Source organism: Amblyomma maculatum, chromosome 6 (genome assembly GCF_055883805.1).
Source record: "Amblyomma maculatum isolate TAMU_Amacu chromosome 6, ASM5588380v1, whole genome shotgun sequence".
NCBI classification, from domain to species: domain Eukaryota; kingdom Metazoa; phylum Arthropoda; class Arachnida; order Ixodida; family Ixodidae; genus Amblyomma; species Amblyomma maculatum.
Window position 1 is genome coordinate 16,038,854 of NC_139349.1, and position 21,947 is coordinate 16,060,800.

A 21,947-nucleotide genomic window follows, 5' to 3' on the forward strand; every position below is an offset into this window, starting at 1 on the left:
TATATGTTGTTCCGAACAGCAAAGGTAATTACTGCGCTTGTTGGAACTATCTGCACCACTGAGTCAACTCAACGCTGTGGGCGCACCCGGAAAAATTGACAGAAGTACCGACTGCCGTTCGTTATCACATGTACAGACTGCCGTTCGTTATCACATGCACGAGCAGTCTTGCTAGAAACTGTCCGGAAGCAAAATCAACAATAAAGCTATGGGAGAGAATCTACCAATAACGACATATTTTTTATGCTGGCGAATCATGTCGCTGCAAAGAAACTCTTTTCTTGGCGCGATCATAACGACTCTTTGAACTTTTCGAGCTCTGCTGTTGAATACGCGCATGGCTCCTTGTCGCAGTTCTTTTATTCTCTTTTTTTTTTGTGTGTGCTATTGCTTGTACAGCTTTTAAACCCTTTCTTTCGTATCGCACCCTCATCAGAGCTAGTAAACTCCAAACAAGAAAACGAGGCCGGTCACTTCCACATCGTCATCTTTGTGTAGGTTCAGCCTGCACTGCCTTCATTTTCGAAAGTTAACTCAAGATGAACAGAGACGCCTGCAAGAAAATAAAAGATGTTGGGCAAGAAAAGGATGGCGTGAAGTGTCTGCTGCAGTTGCCGGAAATGAAATACGGCGCCACGCTCGATAAAGCCGCACTCATGGCTCGAACAAAAAACAAGCCTCTGTGGGGCATAGCGCGGCGCTTGGCGAGCTGAGTTCTTCTCCTGCGCCTCTTCGACCCATCGTCAGGGCCTTGATTTCTCTCCAAGAATTTTGCTTTTGTGGGCTGAAGCTGAACAATCATAATGTGCTTAGCACTCTCTATCCCCTCAGCAGCACCGTTAGCGTGCTTGCTGCTCGCCTCTGTGTTTACGTAATGCAACTCTGTTTCCATCATAACGTCTATTTTCCTTCATATTTTGAGCGTGACTTTGAGGGTTGAGTGGCGATGTTTGAGGCCACTGTTTAATGAAGCTTTGAAAGACAACAGTTTTCTGCCAGCTTTCGCGGGGGGCTGCGCTATTTATAATCGTGTCGATTATAAATAGCATGTTGATTGCCCGAGCTTCACGACGCGAATTTCATACGTACAGCAAAAACAAACGCAACTAAAGCTCTTCGGTGTCTTAGAAATAGAGATTGCCTTTTAGTTATAAAACTGGAACTTTTTCCTCTTTTCAGCTCCTTGTGTAGCACATTCCGATTTCCAAACATTATGAGAAAATCTAGTTACCCGTGCAAAGTGGGAAGGGCAGCTCCCACTGTGCCGACAAATAATAGCCTCTCCGTCTCAAAGTTCTGCACAAATGCAGTGAATGCTGTTTTTATATACACTGTAAAGTTTCTTGCTTACTACGCTTCTTGCAGGGCTTTTCAATAGGTCCTGGAGCGCGAGTCATGGTTAAAGAAAATAATTTTTTATAAGCATGACATCGCTTGAAAAATAAGAGCAACCGGCTGCGAAAGTTGTACACATTACCTAAAATCGCGATTTAAAAAATTAATGCGAAGAAATAGTGGTCTGATAGCCAGATGTGTTTAAAATTAAACACTCATGATGTGGTAAATTTGTAATAATAATGGATTTATTCCTTCACATACGGCGATCTGTGGCCATACGTTTAAAAAACAAAAAAGGTAGAAAATTATTTCTCTTTAATAGCGCTAAGAGGAGCAAAAAGGAGACGAAAACACGTTGGGGGTGAAATATCAACCATACATAAAAGCTGAAACTATTCGAGTCCTTATAGCCATTGTTTATCGATATATCATAACCAGTGTAACAGAAGATTAAAATCGCGGCACGTATATAACTGTTTTATTCCAGAATATACTGAACTTATGTGGCAGAATCGAAGTTTTTGCCTAAACACTACCAACGGGTAACACGAAGTTAGTACTTTCCGGTATTGCACAGGTGGGTGCGGCTCTCTTGGAAAAACCTCGCACAGTTGGCCTCTTTTCGCTGGAGTGAATTTTGAGAAACTCTATGCTGCCGTGGGACCGTTATGTAGGCCAGGACTTGCTTACTGGAACCACAGAGCGCACCCGTACGAACAGGTCTTTCGTATACGGACGCCAGGAATGGCCTAATTTAATGCAGTAGGAATATTTCGTCCCGCCGGCCTCCCCTTCGGGATCTGCGCCACTCGCGTATAGCTTGCTTCACTCTTGGCCGGCAGAGACAAACGAGGAATGCGTGTGGGTTGTTGCGTGCACATCGCAGTTGCGCTGTTCTCGCTCGGCTGGTAATCAGCGGTGAGGAATGGTCTCTGCTGGCAGCCACTCATGGACGTCCAGTCGTTCCTGTATTACGCGTGCACCTTTAGAGCAACGCGAGAGTGCGCGGCGGAGAGCCCAGATTAAACGCCTGTGACCTTCGAGGCACAATATGACAGCGTAGAACATGCCACACAGCGTATAATGCTACTTCAGAGCACGCTTATAGCGCCGCGTTCACAAGGCTAACTTGCTGCAGTGCGTAGCCGCGAGGGGCGCTTAGTGCCACTGAATTCGTAGTGGAAACACGGCTACCACATTCAATTTGTGTTTTGCATTCCTTTGAGTTTAATTAGCGGGCATACAGCAGGCTTGAACACGCCCATCATGACAGTGTGCCCAGAAGTGTATCAGCCTAATGCTGTAGCACATGCCTCCCATAGAGGAGTTCACGGGTTTAAATCAGGGAATACCGACGTGCATTCACTGCTTTTTCAAACGATCCCTCAGCTGGATGGGCAACCGTGGCACTTTGCTGCTGGGCCCGAGTATGTGGCTTGGATTTTGGCATGGGCTGCACCGTTTCGGGACCGGTGAAAGGAAAGAATCCTCCCGTATCGATATTGCTGTGAATAGTGAAAGATTCCCAAATTATCGAAATTAATCCGAGGCCCTCCATTTGGACGTGCCTAATTACTCGAGTGTAAATTTTTGGCATGAATGTTTTAAAATTTACAAATCTTTCTGTAGATATTAGTGTTCTCTAGTCAAATATTCAGCTTTAGACGCCAAAAACGCTAGAATTAACCGCCGTGGTGGTGCAGTGGTTAGGGTGCTCGACTACTGTGCCCAAAGATGCGGGTTTGAACCCCGACCGCCGGCGGCTGCGTTTCTATGGAGGCGAAAAGCTAGGCGCCAGTTTGCTGAGCGTTATCAGTACACGTTAAAGAACCCCACTCAATCGAAATTATCGGAGTCTTCCACTACGGGGTCTTTCATAACCCGAGATCTGGGACATTGAACCTGCAAAACCAACCACAAGTTCTAGGATATTGCGTCAACCAGTGCCAAGCGTTTAGTTGGACTTAGCGGACCGCCACAAAAAAAAAAAAAAAAAAAAAAAAAAAAGTACAGATTTTTTTTTTCTGTAACCGTTATTATAAATTTTAGCTATCGCTATACCCTGTCATTAATTTTCAAAAGCTGCATTCATTAATTACAAAAAAAATAACGTCTTTGACGGCTTCTGCACTATAGCTAGCGTTTCTTGCGGTTCCTCCGTCTCGGGTATGCATTTTGTTACTCGTATAACGCTAATATTTTAATTTGCTCATCTGTTATCCCATATATACTAGTAAGCACGCATTTAGTATAAAGACAGAGCCGACTATGGGTTACCAGGATACCTGGCCATTAACGTTATCGCTTTAACAGCAGTACTGAAATTCGTGTAACACCGAAAAACAAGCATCTTATAGGAAAGAAATGCAAAATAAGCAAGAATGGAAAAGTATCCGAGATCTGCTCCACTCGAGACATGCAATAAGTTATTTTGAGCTGAAAAAAAAAAAAAAGCATAATTTGAGCTGTACAGCCGAATGGACGAGTGCAGTAGGGGAGTAAGGCATTCCAATTACTATACTAAATCAATTGTGGCGTTCGACTATAGTCTATTTTTATTGGAAGCTGTCCATTCCTTATATCGATGTTTTAAGGGACACTTAGTGTGTTCTCCGTCACCGTTTCGTTTCTCAAGTGCATGCAAGGAATTCTTGCTGAATATGTTAATGAATGAATGAAACAGCTTTATTGCCTAGGATATGGTCGGTTAGGGCAGGTGGCCTTGGTGTGGCCCCCACACGGGAGTGACTTTCTGAGTCCACGTAGTCATTTTATCTGGTCGTCGTAGGAGTATATATGCCAGCCCTCCTCGGAGGGGGTTGGCAGCAAAGTTTGAGGAGGCTGATGTCCCGCCCAGCCCCAAAGGATATGTGCACGTGTGGCGTGGCAATTTCAGCCTGCAGGCAATTTGGGCGTATGGACCGATATTCCCCTTTGGACTGAGAATAGACTTCGTCGCAGTGCAACGACCCTGCATGTTCCGAGCATTGTGCCCTAGCAAAAACTATTGTTCCGTGAGGCCGTGTGAATAATATCGACGTACGTGACTAGTACACGACATATTTCGGCAGGTACGAGGCAGGGCACCTTCCCGGCAAACCTTGTGTCAAGTCACGTTTCTCCACGCACGTTCGGGCCAGGACCATCGTCGCAGGTTTTCTTAACGAGATCGTGCAAATGCATACTAATGGGTCTTTTTACAGCCTCGCCACGTGGCTCGATCATCGCCAAGAACAGCAGCGCCTCAACCACACCACCACTTTCACGTCTCCTCCGCTTTCTCCTTTCCTATTCGCTGACACTTTCGCTCCACTAGCAATCACACATTCTACCTTCTAAATACCGGCACGGAAGCCGAGCCGCTTTCGTACTCTCGATCTGCGCTCTCCTCTGCAAGCCGCTTTAGTTGCTCTTACAAAAAGCAAGGCTGCAACTGGGGGACATTAACCCGCACACGCTATAAGTCCCTCTTCTTCTCGGCCCTCTCGGGAAACCGCAGAAGGGAGAAAGGTTTGCTACGGGACCACGTCGATTTTAGGGAGGGCGACGCGCTTCGCCTTTGTATAGCAAGCACGTATTCGTGACGCTTTTTTGCTCCCTCCCATTTATAAAGGAAGCTGGAATGTTTTCCAGCCGAATGCGGTTCAAAGGGACAGTTTGCGTCGCCGATATCGAACGCACAGTAGCGAGCTTTTTTGTGACCTCTCGTTTCTTTTCTTTTTTTTTTTTTCACTGTATTAAATTTCGACTCCCTTTCCTTTCGGGTTACTGCGCCCGGTAGCAGGTGCAGTTGGGAGGGGGAGGCAGATAGAAACGGTGCTCACTATACGAAAGTTGTATTACGTGCGTACGTAGGTTCGAAAAAAAAAAAAAAGGTTTTTCAATGCTTTCTTTGAGGGTGTTGCAGTCGTTAACTCCGAAGCGGCTTCAAAATTTTCCACCGCCGATACAACCGACGCAGCTTTGAAATACCATCACTTCTACTGCTTTCCCACTTTCATCCTATGCAGCATTGAATGGACGATTGTTTACCCCTCCCCTCATTGCACCAACAGTGTGTGTCTGCCTAGAACTATTTCGAAACGCGTAGCCTTCGTAGCCATTCATCAGAATGTATTTGAAACATTATTTTATTCTGACAGGACGCAAACGACGCAATTCCTTCTTTACCTTTGTTAACCGATTCACGTCACTTTGTTTTCCAGGTTGTTCATTTCATTTTTACGTACAACATATCTCTTCCATTATTTCTGGGTATATTACCTCCCTTATATCAACTTTGGCGTGGGCCGGGTATAGCTGCATCGTATCACGAGTCATTTGCAGGCCTGTCTATATATCGGGCTTTCTTTTTTTTTTTTTTGCGATGTAAAATAGAGGGAAGGGGGGGGGGGAAGCATGCAGTGAGAATGCGACAGCCTCGATTTTATCAGCACCTAATACCATGATGCGATGCCAGGGCCGGTACGTGTTTATTTTTTCGTGCCTTCGGTTTCAAATCGAGAGAGACGCACTGTACTTTACTCTCAACAGCCTTGACAGCCAGACAATAACGCTGCACTGCGCGGTTTTCATCCGTGAAGGCTTGTTCTGCCCTGATTCGTTTAATGTATTCATCAGTCGGCTCGAAATGAAGCATCGCCGCCTCTGCGCTTTCGTCACGTTTCCATTATGGCTATTATTCTCTCCTTGCCTCTCTTCACGTTCTTTTAATCAAATATCTCATCATTATTAGTTTCATATTATACTAGCACAAATGTATATAAGATAACAAATTTATAATGGAGCATATTAGAGCGCAGTTGCTTTCTTTTTTCATGCGGCAGCAGGAAACGAGTCACGGATGAGATTTTATTTGCATTCACGCACCAAAAAGCCTAATTCTCGTGTACGCAAAATGCATATCAAAAATGGTATGCATTTAGATGGAGGAACGGCATGAGAGATCACATAAATTAAACGCGAACGAAAAATAAAAGCCCTGAAACGGCGCTAGTCCTAAACGTTTTATACTCTGGTGCAGCGAATGCAACAGTTAGGGTTGCGAAAGTGTACACGAATAAATGGCCTTCTGTCTTCATCAAAATAGTTCATTAATACATAGATTCCACCAGGTAGCACAAGAAATGCTGTTAGCTCCCTAATGTCACCAGGTTTTTTTTGTGTTGTGTTGTGCTGGTTTTAGTGGCGTATAAACGACTGAATGTATTATGCTAGCAGCGCTAGCAGCGACTGGCTGATGCCGCTGCCGCCGCTAACGAGTCAATACAACGTGACTGCGTAGAACACCGTCGCCGTCATGCAGAAAGAGGAGGAGGGGGTCCCCCCTCTTCCTGCATGGCGGAGAGGGTGCTCTCCGGTTGCCGAAACGCCGGTTCGCTGTCAGCGGATCACGGTGCGTGCATCCCGTTCTCACTCGCTTCGCTCGCTAGCGGCGTCTTCGGCATCAGATCTGTTCGTCGCGCAACGTTCTTATGGGCCCACGCGCTGCTTCCCGCAACCTTCCGATAACTCAATTGCTTCCTTCTTTTCTCCGACCACAAAGCTTCTTTCATGACAGCCAAGAACTGTTAGTGTTTCTTGATGAAATGCGTGTGAAAAATTTTTAAAAGTTGTCTGTAATTGTACATACGTGTCTTGCTTGAAATATTTGCCTCAATCTATCGAAATGGTGAAACAGCTGATAAGCTGCGCTCAAATTTCGCATTAGGAAGTAACGTAATCGTGGGCAATTTTTTCTCCTACATTCTTTGTACCACCGCGCTTCCGACGAAACCGGCCGTTCTTGAGCTGTCAGTATAAAATTGCGTTATAATTTCTTGAGTTCAAGGAATTCTTGAATGATGTATGGTCTTGGAGTTTCTGTGTTACGAAAGTGTTAGAGAGGGAGGTTGTAGATCGAAAGAGAATTATAGCATGGAGATAGTGACTCATGTCTTTTGGCAATGCCAGATAAAGCATCCGGCATAGTGACATCTTGACACATCTGTTCGAATCCCATTAGCAGCGGTCTGGTGGCTTGGGGTTTGTTAGTGAATATTGTTCTGGAAGGATAGTGAGTACATAAAAGCAGATGCGTTTTGGTAGTGATCTGATTCTGGTCCTGTTTCTGCATATATGGGTGATTCTTCTATATTCAAGTTGGGTTCATTTTTTTCTGCAAGCAGGTTGGGAATACCAGATGTTATGTAGGCACCGCATAAAAAGCGCAATTTTTTCCATTTTTTTTTTCAGGCATGGCAGGCTTACTGAACCATGCAAAATGTATTCATACTCTAAAAAAGACCCTGTTAAAGAGCGATGCATGTGTAGTAGGTGCTTCCTATCAGATCCTCAGTGTTCCTTATGACCACTAAAAGCCTGTCGTGAGATTGTGAGGCTTTCTCACAATAGTATACAATATGGTTTCATACAAAATTGAATGGGGTCAATCTGCGAGCCATGTTTGAGTGAGAAGAGCAGAGCTCCTTTATTGTGTGTGGAGAAAGCCTAAATTCCCTTGTCTCCACCGAAACCACTAGTCTTCTTTAACGCCAGTTGTAACTACCTTGAATGGTTATAAGCTTCAGGTTGAGCATGTAATTTGAATGTCATTGACGTAGGCAGTGTACAAGATAGATTGTGGATTTACATTGGCATCGCAGGTCATTTTTTTAATGGACTGTGTCGCGAATAGAATACACCCCTGGGGTACCCCGTTCTCCTGAGCGAAGCCTCTCGAAAGGGTCGAACCAAGACGTACTCTAAACTAACAGTCGGAGATGAAATCTTAAAGTAGTTTTAGATTAGTTCACTGATGCCTAGGTCTGCTAGGCAACGAAGAATCCCAAACCTCTATGTGGCGTCATATGCCTCCTCCATGTCAAAGAAAACAGCCATACAAGTTTGTTTGTGTATGCAGGCTTGTCGGATGGCGTTTCCGAGTCGAGAAAGGCAGTCTGTTGTCGAGCATGCTTTCTTTCAACTTCACTGGCGGATGTTGAGAAGTTAGCGTGAATAGAGAAAGAGTGTTAGGCTGGTATAAAGAATACATTCAAACAATTTTGGTAAGCAGCTAGTGCGCGTTATGGGCCTATATCAACAGGGAGAAGTTGGCCGTTTTCCCAGTTTCAGAAATTATAAAATAATTACTTCCTTCAAAGCATCGGGTAATATTCCAAATACTCATGTTCTGTTGAAAATCTGTAAAAGTATCTCTACCCCGGTTATGAAAGATGGGATAGCATCTATAGTAAAGGATTTTGTCAGGGCCAGGTGTGCTTTATTTACCAGCGGGTAGTACCATCAAAATTTCTTGAAGGGCGTAACTAAACTATCGTAAAGCTCATTGGCACCGGCATTTGTGGGGAGGGTTTGTTTCGCAGCGATGTTTTTGCACCTTTGAAAAGAGTCTGTTTAGTGTAAGGAATTAGAAGCTTGACAAAAATGCTTCCCCAGTATGCCTACCTGCTCGTTAATACTTGCTTGTGTAACTGTACATGAAGGGGTTATAAAACGGTATTATGTAGGAGGAGGAGCTGCTATTTAGTTTGCGGACTTGCTCCCCCATTTTTTCGAGTTATGGAGCTATTTATGGCCGACGTAATGTTTTTCTAGACACTTTCCCGGCAGTGTGAGGAGTATTCCTTACTTTGATTTTCATCTGTTTATAAGATTTTAATGAGTCGGGTATTGTCGAAAAATTTCCCAGTCTTATATTGTGCCTTTTTTCTTATCTACACTGCTTGGTGTACCAGATCTTGTATCTTTGTCGTACTATTGTTGAAGATTGGGTAATAGTTAGGTGTGCTGCAATAGTGCTATAGGTTGGAAATATATCATTGAGTTCATCGATGGTGATATTCGACGCAAAAATTTCCTCCAAGCTGTGTTCGATTTTTAAAACAGTAGCCTGTCGGCTAGGTGTAGTTTTCACAGCTGAGGTTTGCTGGGGATGATAAGCTGATAATCAGACAGATATGATCGCTCCCATAGGGGTTATGAGAACAACCCTTTGGAAATTGTTAACTACTGATTAGGTAAAAGATGAATCGATGTTGCTCATTTATCCATTGCTTAGACTCAGAGCAAAAGTGGAACATGCCATTGTTTATCTCGGATATATCGTTATAGAAAATAAAATCCCTGAAATACGTCTTTCACTATCCGTTCATTCGCCTTTCCAAGAAGTGCAGTGCGCAATAAAAATCCTAACTAAAAGAATGGCTGCAGTAGCTAGCTCACAGCGGCTCTAAATAGGGAAGTATGACTATTAGCATAGTTAGCGACACAAAGTTAATCCTCGCCGCTTGGAAGAAATACGAGTCCAAGAAGAGAGGAGGAGACAGGACAGTTGTAAGATAGAAGACAGGAAAGGGAAAGATGTGGATATAGGGAAAGGCGACCCCAGGTAGGTCAGCCCTGGGGTGCCGTCTACAGAAAGCTGGAGCCAAAGGGGTGTGTTGCCTCCGCTGAGGGCGCTGAGGGACCTTGAAGATCCAAACATTCGGCATCGGCTCAAACATCAGGAGCCCCGTTTCCGTGAACACTTCAATTCCTCGCACTACTAGACGTGAGTGCTTGGGGTCCGTGGTGTCACACAGGACACGAAATATCTGCTTTTACAGAAGTCCCCTAAGCCGTATCGGTGAGTCTTAGGTGTCCGTTACTCATTTGTATATTTGTTCCACTTCCTTCGCATGCATGTAAACACTACCCAGGAATGCTCGTGGCCTTGTCAAAACGCAAGGTGACTATTATTGCTTATGTGTCATTTAAATTCGATATTGTGTCAAATTTCCAGCTGCAAACCAAATTAGAAGGGGAAAAGTAAGTCGACACTCTAGTTAGTCGTTTCAATGAGACCGCGCTTTAGATTTCTAAGGCGAAAGCGTTTTCTGGCTCATGACTCGCCGGCATGTCTGTGAGTGCGTCCATGCGTCCGCTGCAGCTGTCAATCATATCAGAAGGATCAGGATGGTTTCAGTACTGATAATTAATTAATCAGTGATGTAGTAGCAGGTGTATGAACATTAGTTAATAATTGGTTAGCAAATATTATTTAGGTAATTCGCCAATGTCAATTAGTTGAGTATTTAATGATTCATAGTAAAATACTCAAGAATAATTAGTTACACATTAGCTTTCAGATATCTTAAACGCAGGCACTGCGCACGCATGCGCAGTGTCCTCGTGCGTAATTATCAAACGACACCTTATAGGCGTCACACCCACACACGCGAAACGACGTCAAAATTGAGAGATAGTCACTAAAGGAAGCCAAGCAGTGGCCATACAGAGGGCAACTACAGCGGTGGTCAAAGTGTTTCGCCTCTGCGCACTTTAGATTATCGAAGTGCATACTGAATTTTCCAGGTTACTATACTTTATTAATGTCGATATGTAAGGCCAAGAACTGGATCATAGAAGCTGTAGCGATGCAATCACAAGTTCAAAAGAAAGCAGAATGAAATCGAATGTTTTTATTTTACCGCCTCAGGCGTTTTCCCGTCATATAGGAAGGGTTCTTCTTATTTATAGAAGTTAGAACACGAGCGGATGTTTGAAACGGTGTTCAAACGCAGGAAAACAAATTATTGAAAGACCGAAACTATAGCACCCTCAATTTCCGCCCAAGAAGAGTGCTGATCGATATTCGCAACTCAAATGCAATCGTTTACGCCAACTTCTTTCCTGAAGTTTGAAAAAAAAAAAAAAAAAAAAAGTTTTATTTCCTTTATTTCCTAAAGTACAGGCGGCCTCAAGCACGAAAGTCATTCCATGGTAGAAACGCGTCCTAGAGGCGCATCAGCACGCTGCTTCTTCACGGCCGCAATCATTGCGCAAAAGCGCCGCATCCTGTTGGCGTTGGCTCAGCGGGAGAGGTCGTTACACGCTTTATGGACAGCGCTTGCAGACCCCTTAAGCAACGATGGTTTTAAACTGAAATTCGCAGCCGCTCCTACGTGTGTAGGCGCTGGAACGTACGCCTAGAACTCGACTGAGCATCACGAGCCACCGACACGGCACTTCTGACTATTACCCAACATCGCGCCCTTGCTGTGGCTTTTCATTTAACTGAAAAGCTGTCATGTAAAGCCGCCTAAATCCTTAACTGGCGCGCGTAACGGCCTCACTTTCCGTGCTCCAACGCCTTAGGGCGAATAATACTTGCCGGAATGTCAAGATCAAGCAAGGGTTTTGTGAGCCTTCGCCTATATAGTTGCACTTTTCATAGGTTAACTGCTCTGTATCGCTCAGAATCACTGAAAATGCGGCCGTCACGCACGTCACAATTGGCCGGTGTGACGGTCAAAAAAATAAAAAAAAAACAGAAGCAAGATAAGCAGTACAGAGCCATAAGTTCCAAGTCGAATTGAAGAATCCAGAAAGAGAAAATATTTCATCTGCTAGTTCGTGATGACTCGTTTAATAATTTCTGTCGCAAGGGGCTAAATAGCGGTCTTCGGGTTGTCGCCATCGCCTAGCGCTTAGTGCAGTAGCTTTGCGGCCAAGAATGAGGCATCGATAATTATTCGCTTGTAAAATGTTACGTTAATTCTGATGGCCTCCTTGTGACACTGTTTTTGTTTCCTCGCTAATTTGGGAGGCAGTCAGCCAAAGCAACCTAGAGCCCGAGAAAAATTAACTCGAAGAGTGCACAATAATCATTTACGCTCCTACTGAATGGCTTGTGAAAATAATTACGCATATCATTATAATTATTTGAGCCGCTTTGCTAAGTCACTACCCCAGAGCAGTGGGGGATGAGTTGGCGCCTATATATTTACACTGGAGTTTGTCCCAAAGTACTTTGCCTTCATGCAAGGCAAGATCGGTGCTCTAGTGGCAGAGTTCCTTGGTTCCAACCCTAGAACCGCTAATGATTCACCTTATTTTTTTTTTTTTTGGGGGGGGGGGGGGGGGGGCTGTTACAGGCGTATGTCTTACTAGAACTAGACTGATAATTACAAAGATTCTGCTCGCAGTTATTTAACTTTCCCTTATGCAGCAAAACTTTCGACAGGGAAAGCTGCAGTCTATTTTTTTCTAAAGGTCACATGCACATCTGTTTCTTCATATGAAAGAATGGCAATGCGACTCTCGCTGCAATTATTAAGTCCGCTTACCTGCTTCAGGAGCATGCTACTAATTTACGAAATGGGCATTCGCCGCAAATTGTGCTGCCTTCCTTCCCTTCTCTGATTTTCGGCATTGTTGTAAGGGTGCAGCGGTGACGTTAGTGTCACGCGCGTGTTTGCAGGGCGCGTACTAGTCAGACAGTAGACTGCCTGTCGAATGCGCACTGATTCCATGCCGTACGACTTGAAGAACTGGCGACAGGCAGGTGACGCACGCCACGTGGGGGGCTCCGTCATCTAACTAGGCCGCTGGAGCAGCATACCGCGTGCGGTAGCTTCGCTATCAAAGCTGCCCCTTTCTTAAGCCCACGACGTGTTTACTTCGACTGAAGAACAGCGGAATTTGCGCCGAACCATGCACACCACAAGAAAGAAGACAAGAAAAAGGCGCAGGTCTCCTTTCTTGTGGTGTGCATAGTTCGGCGCAATTTTTTCGCCAATCCAAGTATGCACCAACTAGCCGAAGAAGCGACGTTAATGAAGAACAGGTGTTGCATGCCCGTGCACCACTTCACACAAGATCGTATGGATGCGCCGTTGGCTAACGGTTTTAATTTCTGCCTTTTACGCGAGAGCGTACTGGCCTTGTGCTGAAAGGAAGGCGTCATCACTGCACCCCAGGAATGTCGGTGGAAAAGCTTGGCATCGTTCTAAACCTGTCGGAAAACAAAAAAATGGGCACGCGACTGTATGCCAAAATTATGACGCAACTGTCTTTTTTGCACGGTTAATGGTGGTGACGTACCAAATCATTCCCCATTTAGTAGCCATCTGCAAATCGAACTAGAGGCTACTTGCGGTAGCTATATTTGAGCAGTCGACATATGCATAGTCTTTGTCGAAAGTGTAGAGCCGATTTGTGTGGTTTGTAACGCACTTCCAGCGTTCCGAATATTTTATGGTAATATTTTTCTCCTACCGAATCTAATGGGAAGAACCTCGACTAATGCTAACTCAGCGCCACTAACGGATCAGAAGCAGACCCACTGAGCTCTAAACTTTTTCCAAAGACTGTACCTGCAATGGTATGCATTCATTTTAAGTGTAGGTGCACATGAGAAGTGTGACAGATTCTGCGCTTTCCTTTCTTAAAAAAAAAAAAAACAAGCCAACTAAAGAGGCTTAACACTTAGTCGAACTCTGTACAAGTCTGTTAATGCTGCACGACCAGGCAAATCTATGCCTAATCATGCGAAATAGTGATTTCGCGCGTCTTAATCGGCATTTCTTTAAATTAAACAACTATTATTCTTTAAACCCTTCGGAGCTTGTATGCATGCCGGGACTCGTGCTGCAAAAAAGAAGCGTTGATATATAAAAAAAAATAAAATTGGCTGTGGTTTAGCTCTGGTTAAACTGGGTTGAATTGCGTTAGCAATACCTGGATCTCTCGTTTCACATGGGGTGGTTATGTCAAAATCAGCCTGCCAGGACCCTGGCAATCACGTTACCCATATAGGTCACTAAGGCACGTTCATGCGGCTTGGTTGAAGCCGTATTCGGCTCGGCTGCGGCTCAAGGTCAAACGTGGCCCTTCCCGGGACGACGCGACAGGCTGAAGCCTGGCTAACGCAATAAAAGAAAAGATTAGGCAACCCATCCGCAGCCAACGACCCAGTAATGCCTTCTCCTCGGAGTGTGCGAGAAGCCAGCATTAGCCCTACTATAGTGTAAGCAACTCACTTGTGCTCCTTCCAAAGTTGCATTTCTCTTTGCTGACCTTAGGAATTACAGCAGCAAGCGTAGTGCAGGGATGGCACTTTGACAACACAAAATGCAATTTAAGAGGCGGGCTGAACGGCAGGTTGATTGCGGTCCTCCGCACGTCTTCCAGCGACTCCTTAGAGGCCACGAGGCTTTAGTCCTTCAGTCGCCGAGGGCATTGCGTGACGAAAAACAGCAGCAGAAACGGCATCGACAACGAAGGCAAGTAAGCGGGAGTCACCGAAATTAAATTTGTACAGCGATGTAGCGTGCTCTGACTGACCGCCCAACTTCTTGTTGTGTGTGTTACTCTTTAACGCAAGCATTTGCTTACTATAACCTAAAAAAAGTAATGCTAAATGGCCATCAAATGAAGGGCGTGCTCCGCTGAAAGTTTTATTATGACTTAGCCGAGAAGATCGCCTTAGAAACCTAATGAGCGAGTTCAAGTGACGGCTTGTTTACGAGAAAATAGCCTAGTGGCAACCTCACAATGACCTTAGTGGAGGAAGCCACTCTGAATGCTGATCGAGAGGCATAATAAGAGAAACGATGCTCGTAGGGAGCGAGAAAGCTGTTAAAAAGCTTCTGAAGGGCCGCCGAGGGCAACCTCTCTGCTTAATTCCTAAACAAATATAAGAGAAAACCTGATTACGTCCATTTCGACTGATTACTGTGATGTTACAAATCAACCTGAAACTTTCACTGACCCTTGCCTTTGAGCGATTTAGACCACAATAGGCGGAACCTGAGAACTCCCGACACGCGGGGCCCTTATTTCAAGCAGTGCTTCGTGTGACGTATGGAGCTTTGTATCGGATAGCGTTAGCGATCGGAAGAATGACCATGGTTGTAGGAAGGTGTACAGTATTTCCTTCTCGTTTCCAGTCGTTTTCCCTCCTGCCACCACGAAAATTACTCGAATTACTTCACGAAAAGAGTTCTGTCTTCCGTATGCGAGGCGATGAAGCTCTTCATTCCGGAGACCATAATCTGACTCGTTCTCCTTCATCATCGGATAGTGGCGATCAGCAGTCGGCGTGCTACCTGTGCCAAGATGTGTTTCCGCGCATTCCCCGTAACCCGTTTCTGTTGTGTGGAGGGATATAACCGTTTGGTTGGCGGTGCGTACCGCAAGCGCCCTTAGTTGCGAAGGCTCCTTCCTTTGCGATGCTGTGTTTTACGAAGGTCTGACAATTACTGCGGTGTTATATAATGAAACGTTTGATGTTATAAACGCTGATTTTCCTAATTGCCAGCGCCGTCTCACTTGCGGATTGAGAGCGCTTGCCCATGGTGAATACGTACTCTGGCCATCAGTTCAGTTCAGGCGTTCAGTCGTGTCCGACTCTTCGTGACCCTATGGACCATGTCACGCCACGCTTTAGAGAACCCTAGTTATGCAGCGAAGCGCATCGAACACCCTATTTGGTGCCAGCAACGGGCTCCAGCAAACTTCACTAACAGCAGAATCAATTACACTGTAAATTAATTAGAGAAAGGCTTCACGTTCAAGTGGTTGAAGCGATTAATTCGGTGCGCCGCCATTTATATACTGCAGGGTTGGGATCGCGCTGACACGTCACCCTTCCTTATCTTTCAATAACGTTTTTCACTCGTTTGGTCGGCCGGTCGGTGTTGAGGAAACTATCATAGGCTGGTATTCTGCAGGGCATTCTGAATACTGCGGATGAGACTCCTCCTCTTATTTCATGTATTTTGAGCCTCGGATGTGTCGTAAATATCCCGCTAAAAGGATCCAAAGGTGATATTCAAGTCCGAGAACTTTTAAACAGACCTGTATATACACTGCAATTAGTGAGTATTGGTGTGTATTTAATGAAGAGAACATGCACTAATTTTGGGTTTTCAGTGTTCTCGTATCTTACAGCGAGGTACACACGGATAGCCGCTCTAAAAGAGTAAACCTAAAGAGCCACACGTTGAGAGCGAGTTCATTACTGGCAGCGCGCTCGCAACAAGAGTTTCGTGTCTGCCCGGAACCACCTTCAGCCGTGCGGTCTCGTTACAGGGTCAAAGCAATAACATCTACAAAGGCGCTGCACTCGTTAGCGATCTCAGCCGTCGGCCATCGGATACTTCTCCCATGGGCCATGAAAGAGAGCGTTCGTTTTATCAGTTACGAGCTCGTACATCGGCTTCAGAATATATAGTGTTTTGTAAACAATTTCAGCTTATAAACTACCGCTCCCGAATACGGCTAACAAAATGGACGAGTATCGAGGCATGACCGCGATGAGATGTTTAAAAGGAATTCTTCCTTTTTCCAAAATACTTAAGGACAAAGTATCATTTAACGTATCCAGCACGTCATACAGAGACCTTCCCATTTCCTCTAAGCGCAGAATTCTGTGGTCGACTTTCTCAAGATGACGAAGAATTCGAGACCGCAATATAATGTGCGCCTTATAAATAGTAACGAGAAACATCCCTGCAAATATATGTATACCTCAAGCATCGAGCAATATGTGCAAAGCTTTCTCACGGAAAGGAGTTAGTTAGCCCTTCTTGTAAGCTAAGCTATAGCCACGAGAAACCAAAAAAAGCGAACGCACATTTTATTCTATAGGCACGCTGTGGTGGCTGATCTCAAATACGCCATTATGACCACATAGGTGAGAGATCCGTATTCAGTGGCGTGCGCAACTAAAAAAATGCCGCAGGGCTGCGTGACGTCAGCGCACGTTGAATGACCGCAGGCTGCAAAAAGTGATGAGTCCTTAATCCTTCCCTAAGGTGCCTCTGATAGCCTATGCTTCTCTTATGCACATAAGCTCTAAAATGAGAATTTGCTTTGCCGAATTAAAATACGATTTTTCGTTATTTAATTTATTTTTAGAGTAATGACAAACGATAACAGTAAAAGTAAAAACAGTGTTGCACCACTTACTGACGACACTCTACGCCACGCATTGTGTTACGCAAGCAAGGAAGGTGTATAAAAGAATCTTTAGCAATTACTGGGGCAGTCAGGAACTCAAGTTACGAAAATACTCAATACAAACTTAGCTCGGCAATGTAAAAGATAATGTCCTTGTGTGCAAAGTCAAGAAAAGAAATAATCTGGAGTATATATTGTTGTGTCACGACAACCACATTTTAGGCATCGTGACTTCAGCAAAAATATTTAATTCGCCGAGGAGATATGTACAGAGGCCACGAGTGGAGGACAATCCATAACAGCACTAATGTGATAGGCGAGTGAGATACGTGTTCAGAAACCGATGCAACCAAGCAGACATGAGCATCATCAATATATATTTAGTTTTGTTTTGAGAAAACAGATAAATGAAAGCTTCGAACCTCACTGGTTGCACGTTAGGGATTAAGTGCTAACACATTAGAAAACTAAAGACAACATTTGGGTAATTTCATTTATAAGCAAATGTCATCCTATATCCACATAAAAATATCTTGCTGCCAGAGAATGTAGGTATGGTAGCCGAGTAACATGCTACGTGGCCAATCGCACGCATAATTCTTAACTTCAGTTCAGATGCATTGTTCATATCGGACCCTGCCGTGCTCCCCGGACAAGAAACCCTACTCTGCGTATCCCTTTCTGTAACAGAAGATAATCCGATGCGATATAATTGCGATAAACATCATTTTTCTTCCTCCGTAAATATTTATCAATTGCGTCATGGAGGAGAAATGCAAAAAAGGACAAGCTGGCACGCAGTTGCCAGCTCTAGTACGCAGCTGGTCACGGAGATTCCGGTCAGTAGCAGTTCTGCGACTCTCTCACGGCGTAATCTGAAATAAGCTTTGTGTGACACTTACTATTTGATCTTCAGTAACACAATTCTGAAACTGATTGCCAATGTTTCACAGAGGCAGCTGCGCCCATAACATTCCGTCCATTACTGACCAAATGTGTCGCTGTTTCTATCTACACTGATGGCGTCCATGGGATGTTCTGGACGTTACGATACAAGAGCATATGTACCTCATAACTTAATTTTTCTGATAATGCATACATGTTATTCTTTGGTTACTTTTTCCTAAAGTGTGGAAGGGAGGGACAGTTTAATACTTATAATAGGACTCCGTAGTATTGCTAAATGAATAACATAAAATAAATAAAATATATATCCTCTAAACGCTTATATTTCGTTCCAAAACCTATAGATGCCCATGTTTTTCTTTGGAGCCCAAATAAGGCCTGCATTGAAAATATAGCCTTGTCTTGCTCTCAGAGTACGTTTGCTCAAGAATTGATTTATTGATTTCGGGTTCGCGCCAAACCCACCTGTTGAATGACTGTGTTAGGGGCTGTGGTTAAAGTTGTATGAACGCCGACTGCGCAATTAATCCATTCAAGCATGTCAACAAAAAATGCAGAACTACCCCTTTCCTGCTGCTGTCTCCCGCCATTGGACAGGGGAAGTTTGCAGCATTTGGATAGTAAAACCGAAACCGCCGAGATAGTCCCCAGTTTCGGAGCTTCCTTACTAAACATAACCCTCAGGAGGACCTCGCACACTTGAGACAAATTCACCTTTCTCGCAATCGTCAGAATTAGGTTAAATATAGGCATGAACTCTTCAGTACCAACATCTGGCTCATCCAAAACGTACACCAACCAATCGATGATGATTCTTAGAGACTGGTTTCTGAATACTCCACGCCGAGTTGCAGTCCGTTCCGGACGAGAATAGAGCTTTTTCATTCCTTAAGTAAATTTGTGCTCCATTTGCGCCGAACGTTCTAGGAGAGCGGAAAGTGCAAGACCAGCATATACCATCGTACATGCGCGTTCCTGTAACATTCGTCAATGCCGAGGGTCTCTTAACAACAACAACAACAACACAAAAAAAGTATGCGAGCTTATTCTAAGACATAAAATGCAGAACCACGAGATGATCGGCCTGGAGATGGCTCTGAATGCTACTGCATCTTTTAGTTCATTAAAATTAATACGATATTAACGGAATTTATCGAGGATCCTCCGCAGACGTACGAAAGCCCGTGAGTGTTTGATCATGGCGGCATACTCAACGCATTTAAACAGCACAGCGTTGCTACATTCCTGCAGTGCAATACTGGATGCGGTCATAATAATGTTGAAGCATCGAGAATATGCAAAATGGGTAAAATTGGCACATTTCATAAAGAATCAAAAAGTAACGATAGCTGCTATAATTTCTAAACACGCATCGCCCAGCCGAAACTTTCATTGTTTGCTGGCAGCTTAATTGGTAGTATGACGAGCCCATCTTTGGTTATAAGACGTAAAATAGATTCTATTTTATCAAGAAACTCAGGAGAGTTAAGTTATTCGATTTGCTATTTATTGCTCGTTATCATGACTGTCCAAATTGATTTTAAAACGGTTGCTATAGGTAATATATGCAAAAATCTGTCAGGAAAAAATACACCTGTCCTGCCTAATTATGCATATTATTTGCTCTTACGTTTGCGCGTTTATGAGGCTTCAAAATCATCTCCCCTACTTGTTTTCTTATCTTGTGGCAGATATTGTGCACAGATATATTAAATCAGCTGCACTTCCCCTACTTCTCTTAGTCCGATGCCTTAAAGCTTACCACGGCCGCTCGATGGAGTTTGTTTATTAGAGGTCGGATCGCTAGCCGCTAAAAGTCCTTTTCAGCGCCAAAAATAACAGTACTACATTTAGGGCCGCTTTAGGGAAGCACACCTCCATCGAGCGGCCCTGAATGTAGTACTGCTATTTTTGGCGCTGAAAAGGGCTTTTTACCAGCTAATGATACGACCTCCAATAAACGTCAGCTCCCTAAACACCTTTTTTAATACAAGGCAGTGGATTTAAATTGTTGCCCTACGAAAAAAAAAAAAAACTGCTTAGTAGAGTGATTCTTTGTGTAAACCACGGTGTGTAAACCATTGCGGGCATACGCAGAAACGCTATTGCCATCTAGCAGCGTTGAAAGGGACATCAGCTTGCGTGACCTGGAGAAAGATGGCGCTAAATGTTCAATGGTGACCACCACCCGTTCCAAATATGTTCATATATTCTATCAATCCCCTATTTTTGGTTTTTATCTAGCGTGGCATGGGTCAGAGAAAATTAAATAAAAAATGATATTGCTGCATATTAAAGCCCATTCGCAGCACGAATAAAACAACGACAGGAAGAAAAAACACACGACATGACGAATGCTGTGTGTTTTCTACCTGTCGTTGTTTTATTCGTGCTGCGAATGGGTTTTAATATGGATCAATACCAACTGGCCCAAACATCGGTGTTATTGATATTGCTGACTTAACAACAAAATTGGTCACGCTCAAATCCAGTGCGGAAGTGGAATTAAGTGGTATACGTTACGTTTCCTGTTTCAATTGGTGGAGTGAATTAAAAATCAAAACCGCAAGGGCCAATTTTCTATCAAAAAGGTAATTTCTAGTATCGGCATCGCCATTTGTATTCACCGAACGGCCTTTTTTCGGTCTCGCATCAGCCTGATTTTGTGAATAAAAACAGCGCAAGCAGGAAAACATAGGACAAGATAAAAGGAAGCTGCAGGACAAGCGATGACTCACAACTTAGCCACAACCTTTAATCCAAGGCCCAGAAAAAGCAAACGCATTGAAAACGAAGCCTTTTCGCGTTAGACATTCCTTGGTTCATATACTAGCCAAAAAGTCACTCAAAAAAGAAACGCCCTTGCTTGAAAGAGCAAGAGAAGTCTTCCTGACGCGCATTTGATGTCCTTGGTAATAAAATATGCTTCTACCACTTCTCTCGCCAACTTTTCTCTGTGCCGATATAAAAGTTTAACATGATCAAATAGGGGAGTACACTTCTTCTTTTCCTTCTTCATTGTATCACAAGATTGGCAATGAGAGACCAGAAAAGTTTTATCCTTGCCACTTTCCAAGTTGTTTCGGTGTTCCTGTAGCCTCTTGTTGATACACCGCCCTGTATGTCCTATATAACAAGCTCCACAAGTAAGCGGAAACCTGTACACAACACCGGTCTTGCAGCTGACAAATGGGTCTCTATGTTTAACTGTTTAACACCACATTCCTGCTTTCTTAATTATCGTTCCATTTGAATAGTATTCTGCATGCGTTTAAAGTATGACGAATTTCATGTTTGTGCAGTCTGCCGGCGCGCAAAAATGGCCCACAAATACGTCCACGTACAGTCATGGACATACGGTTCCGGGATGCAGATTCGCGTAAAATATTTGTTTCTCCGTTGCCTCGCTAGCTCTCGAAGTGATATCTGGTCTGCAAATGAAGTGCATCTCCCATAGTGTGCGAGCACTCTTCATGTATATGCTTTGCCCGACAGCTAAGAAATATTTATTTTTTCGAACCAGCATTGCGTAAAGTTTTGTCCATAACTTAATTCGCTTCGAGTCACAAGACCGTATACTCCCAGTAACGCCGCACAGTATCTGCCTAAAACGTAAAAGAAAAAAAAAAAAGCTCTTGACTTTCATGACACTAACGTTTATTTAAATGTCAAAGTTTTCATCCTTCGATCGTGATTGAAAAGAGCGTTAACTCCGCTTCCATATTGCCCAAAGAAGCAGGCAGGGATCTCAGCCTTATTTATAATACAAAATATTTGTAGTTGCGACACAAGGTTGAACCCTTCTCTCTTCGGAAAGCTTGTAAAGGACACATTCGCAGCTGCATGCTATCAGGACAGGTCTCTCGAGAAGAAATAACCTCGTGACGGGATGAAGCGTGCTAAAGTAGAAGATTCTAGAAAGAGAAACTGCTTCTGTTCTCCCTCTGAATTGTTACCGTATCATACACAGTTGACAA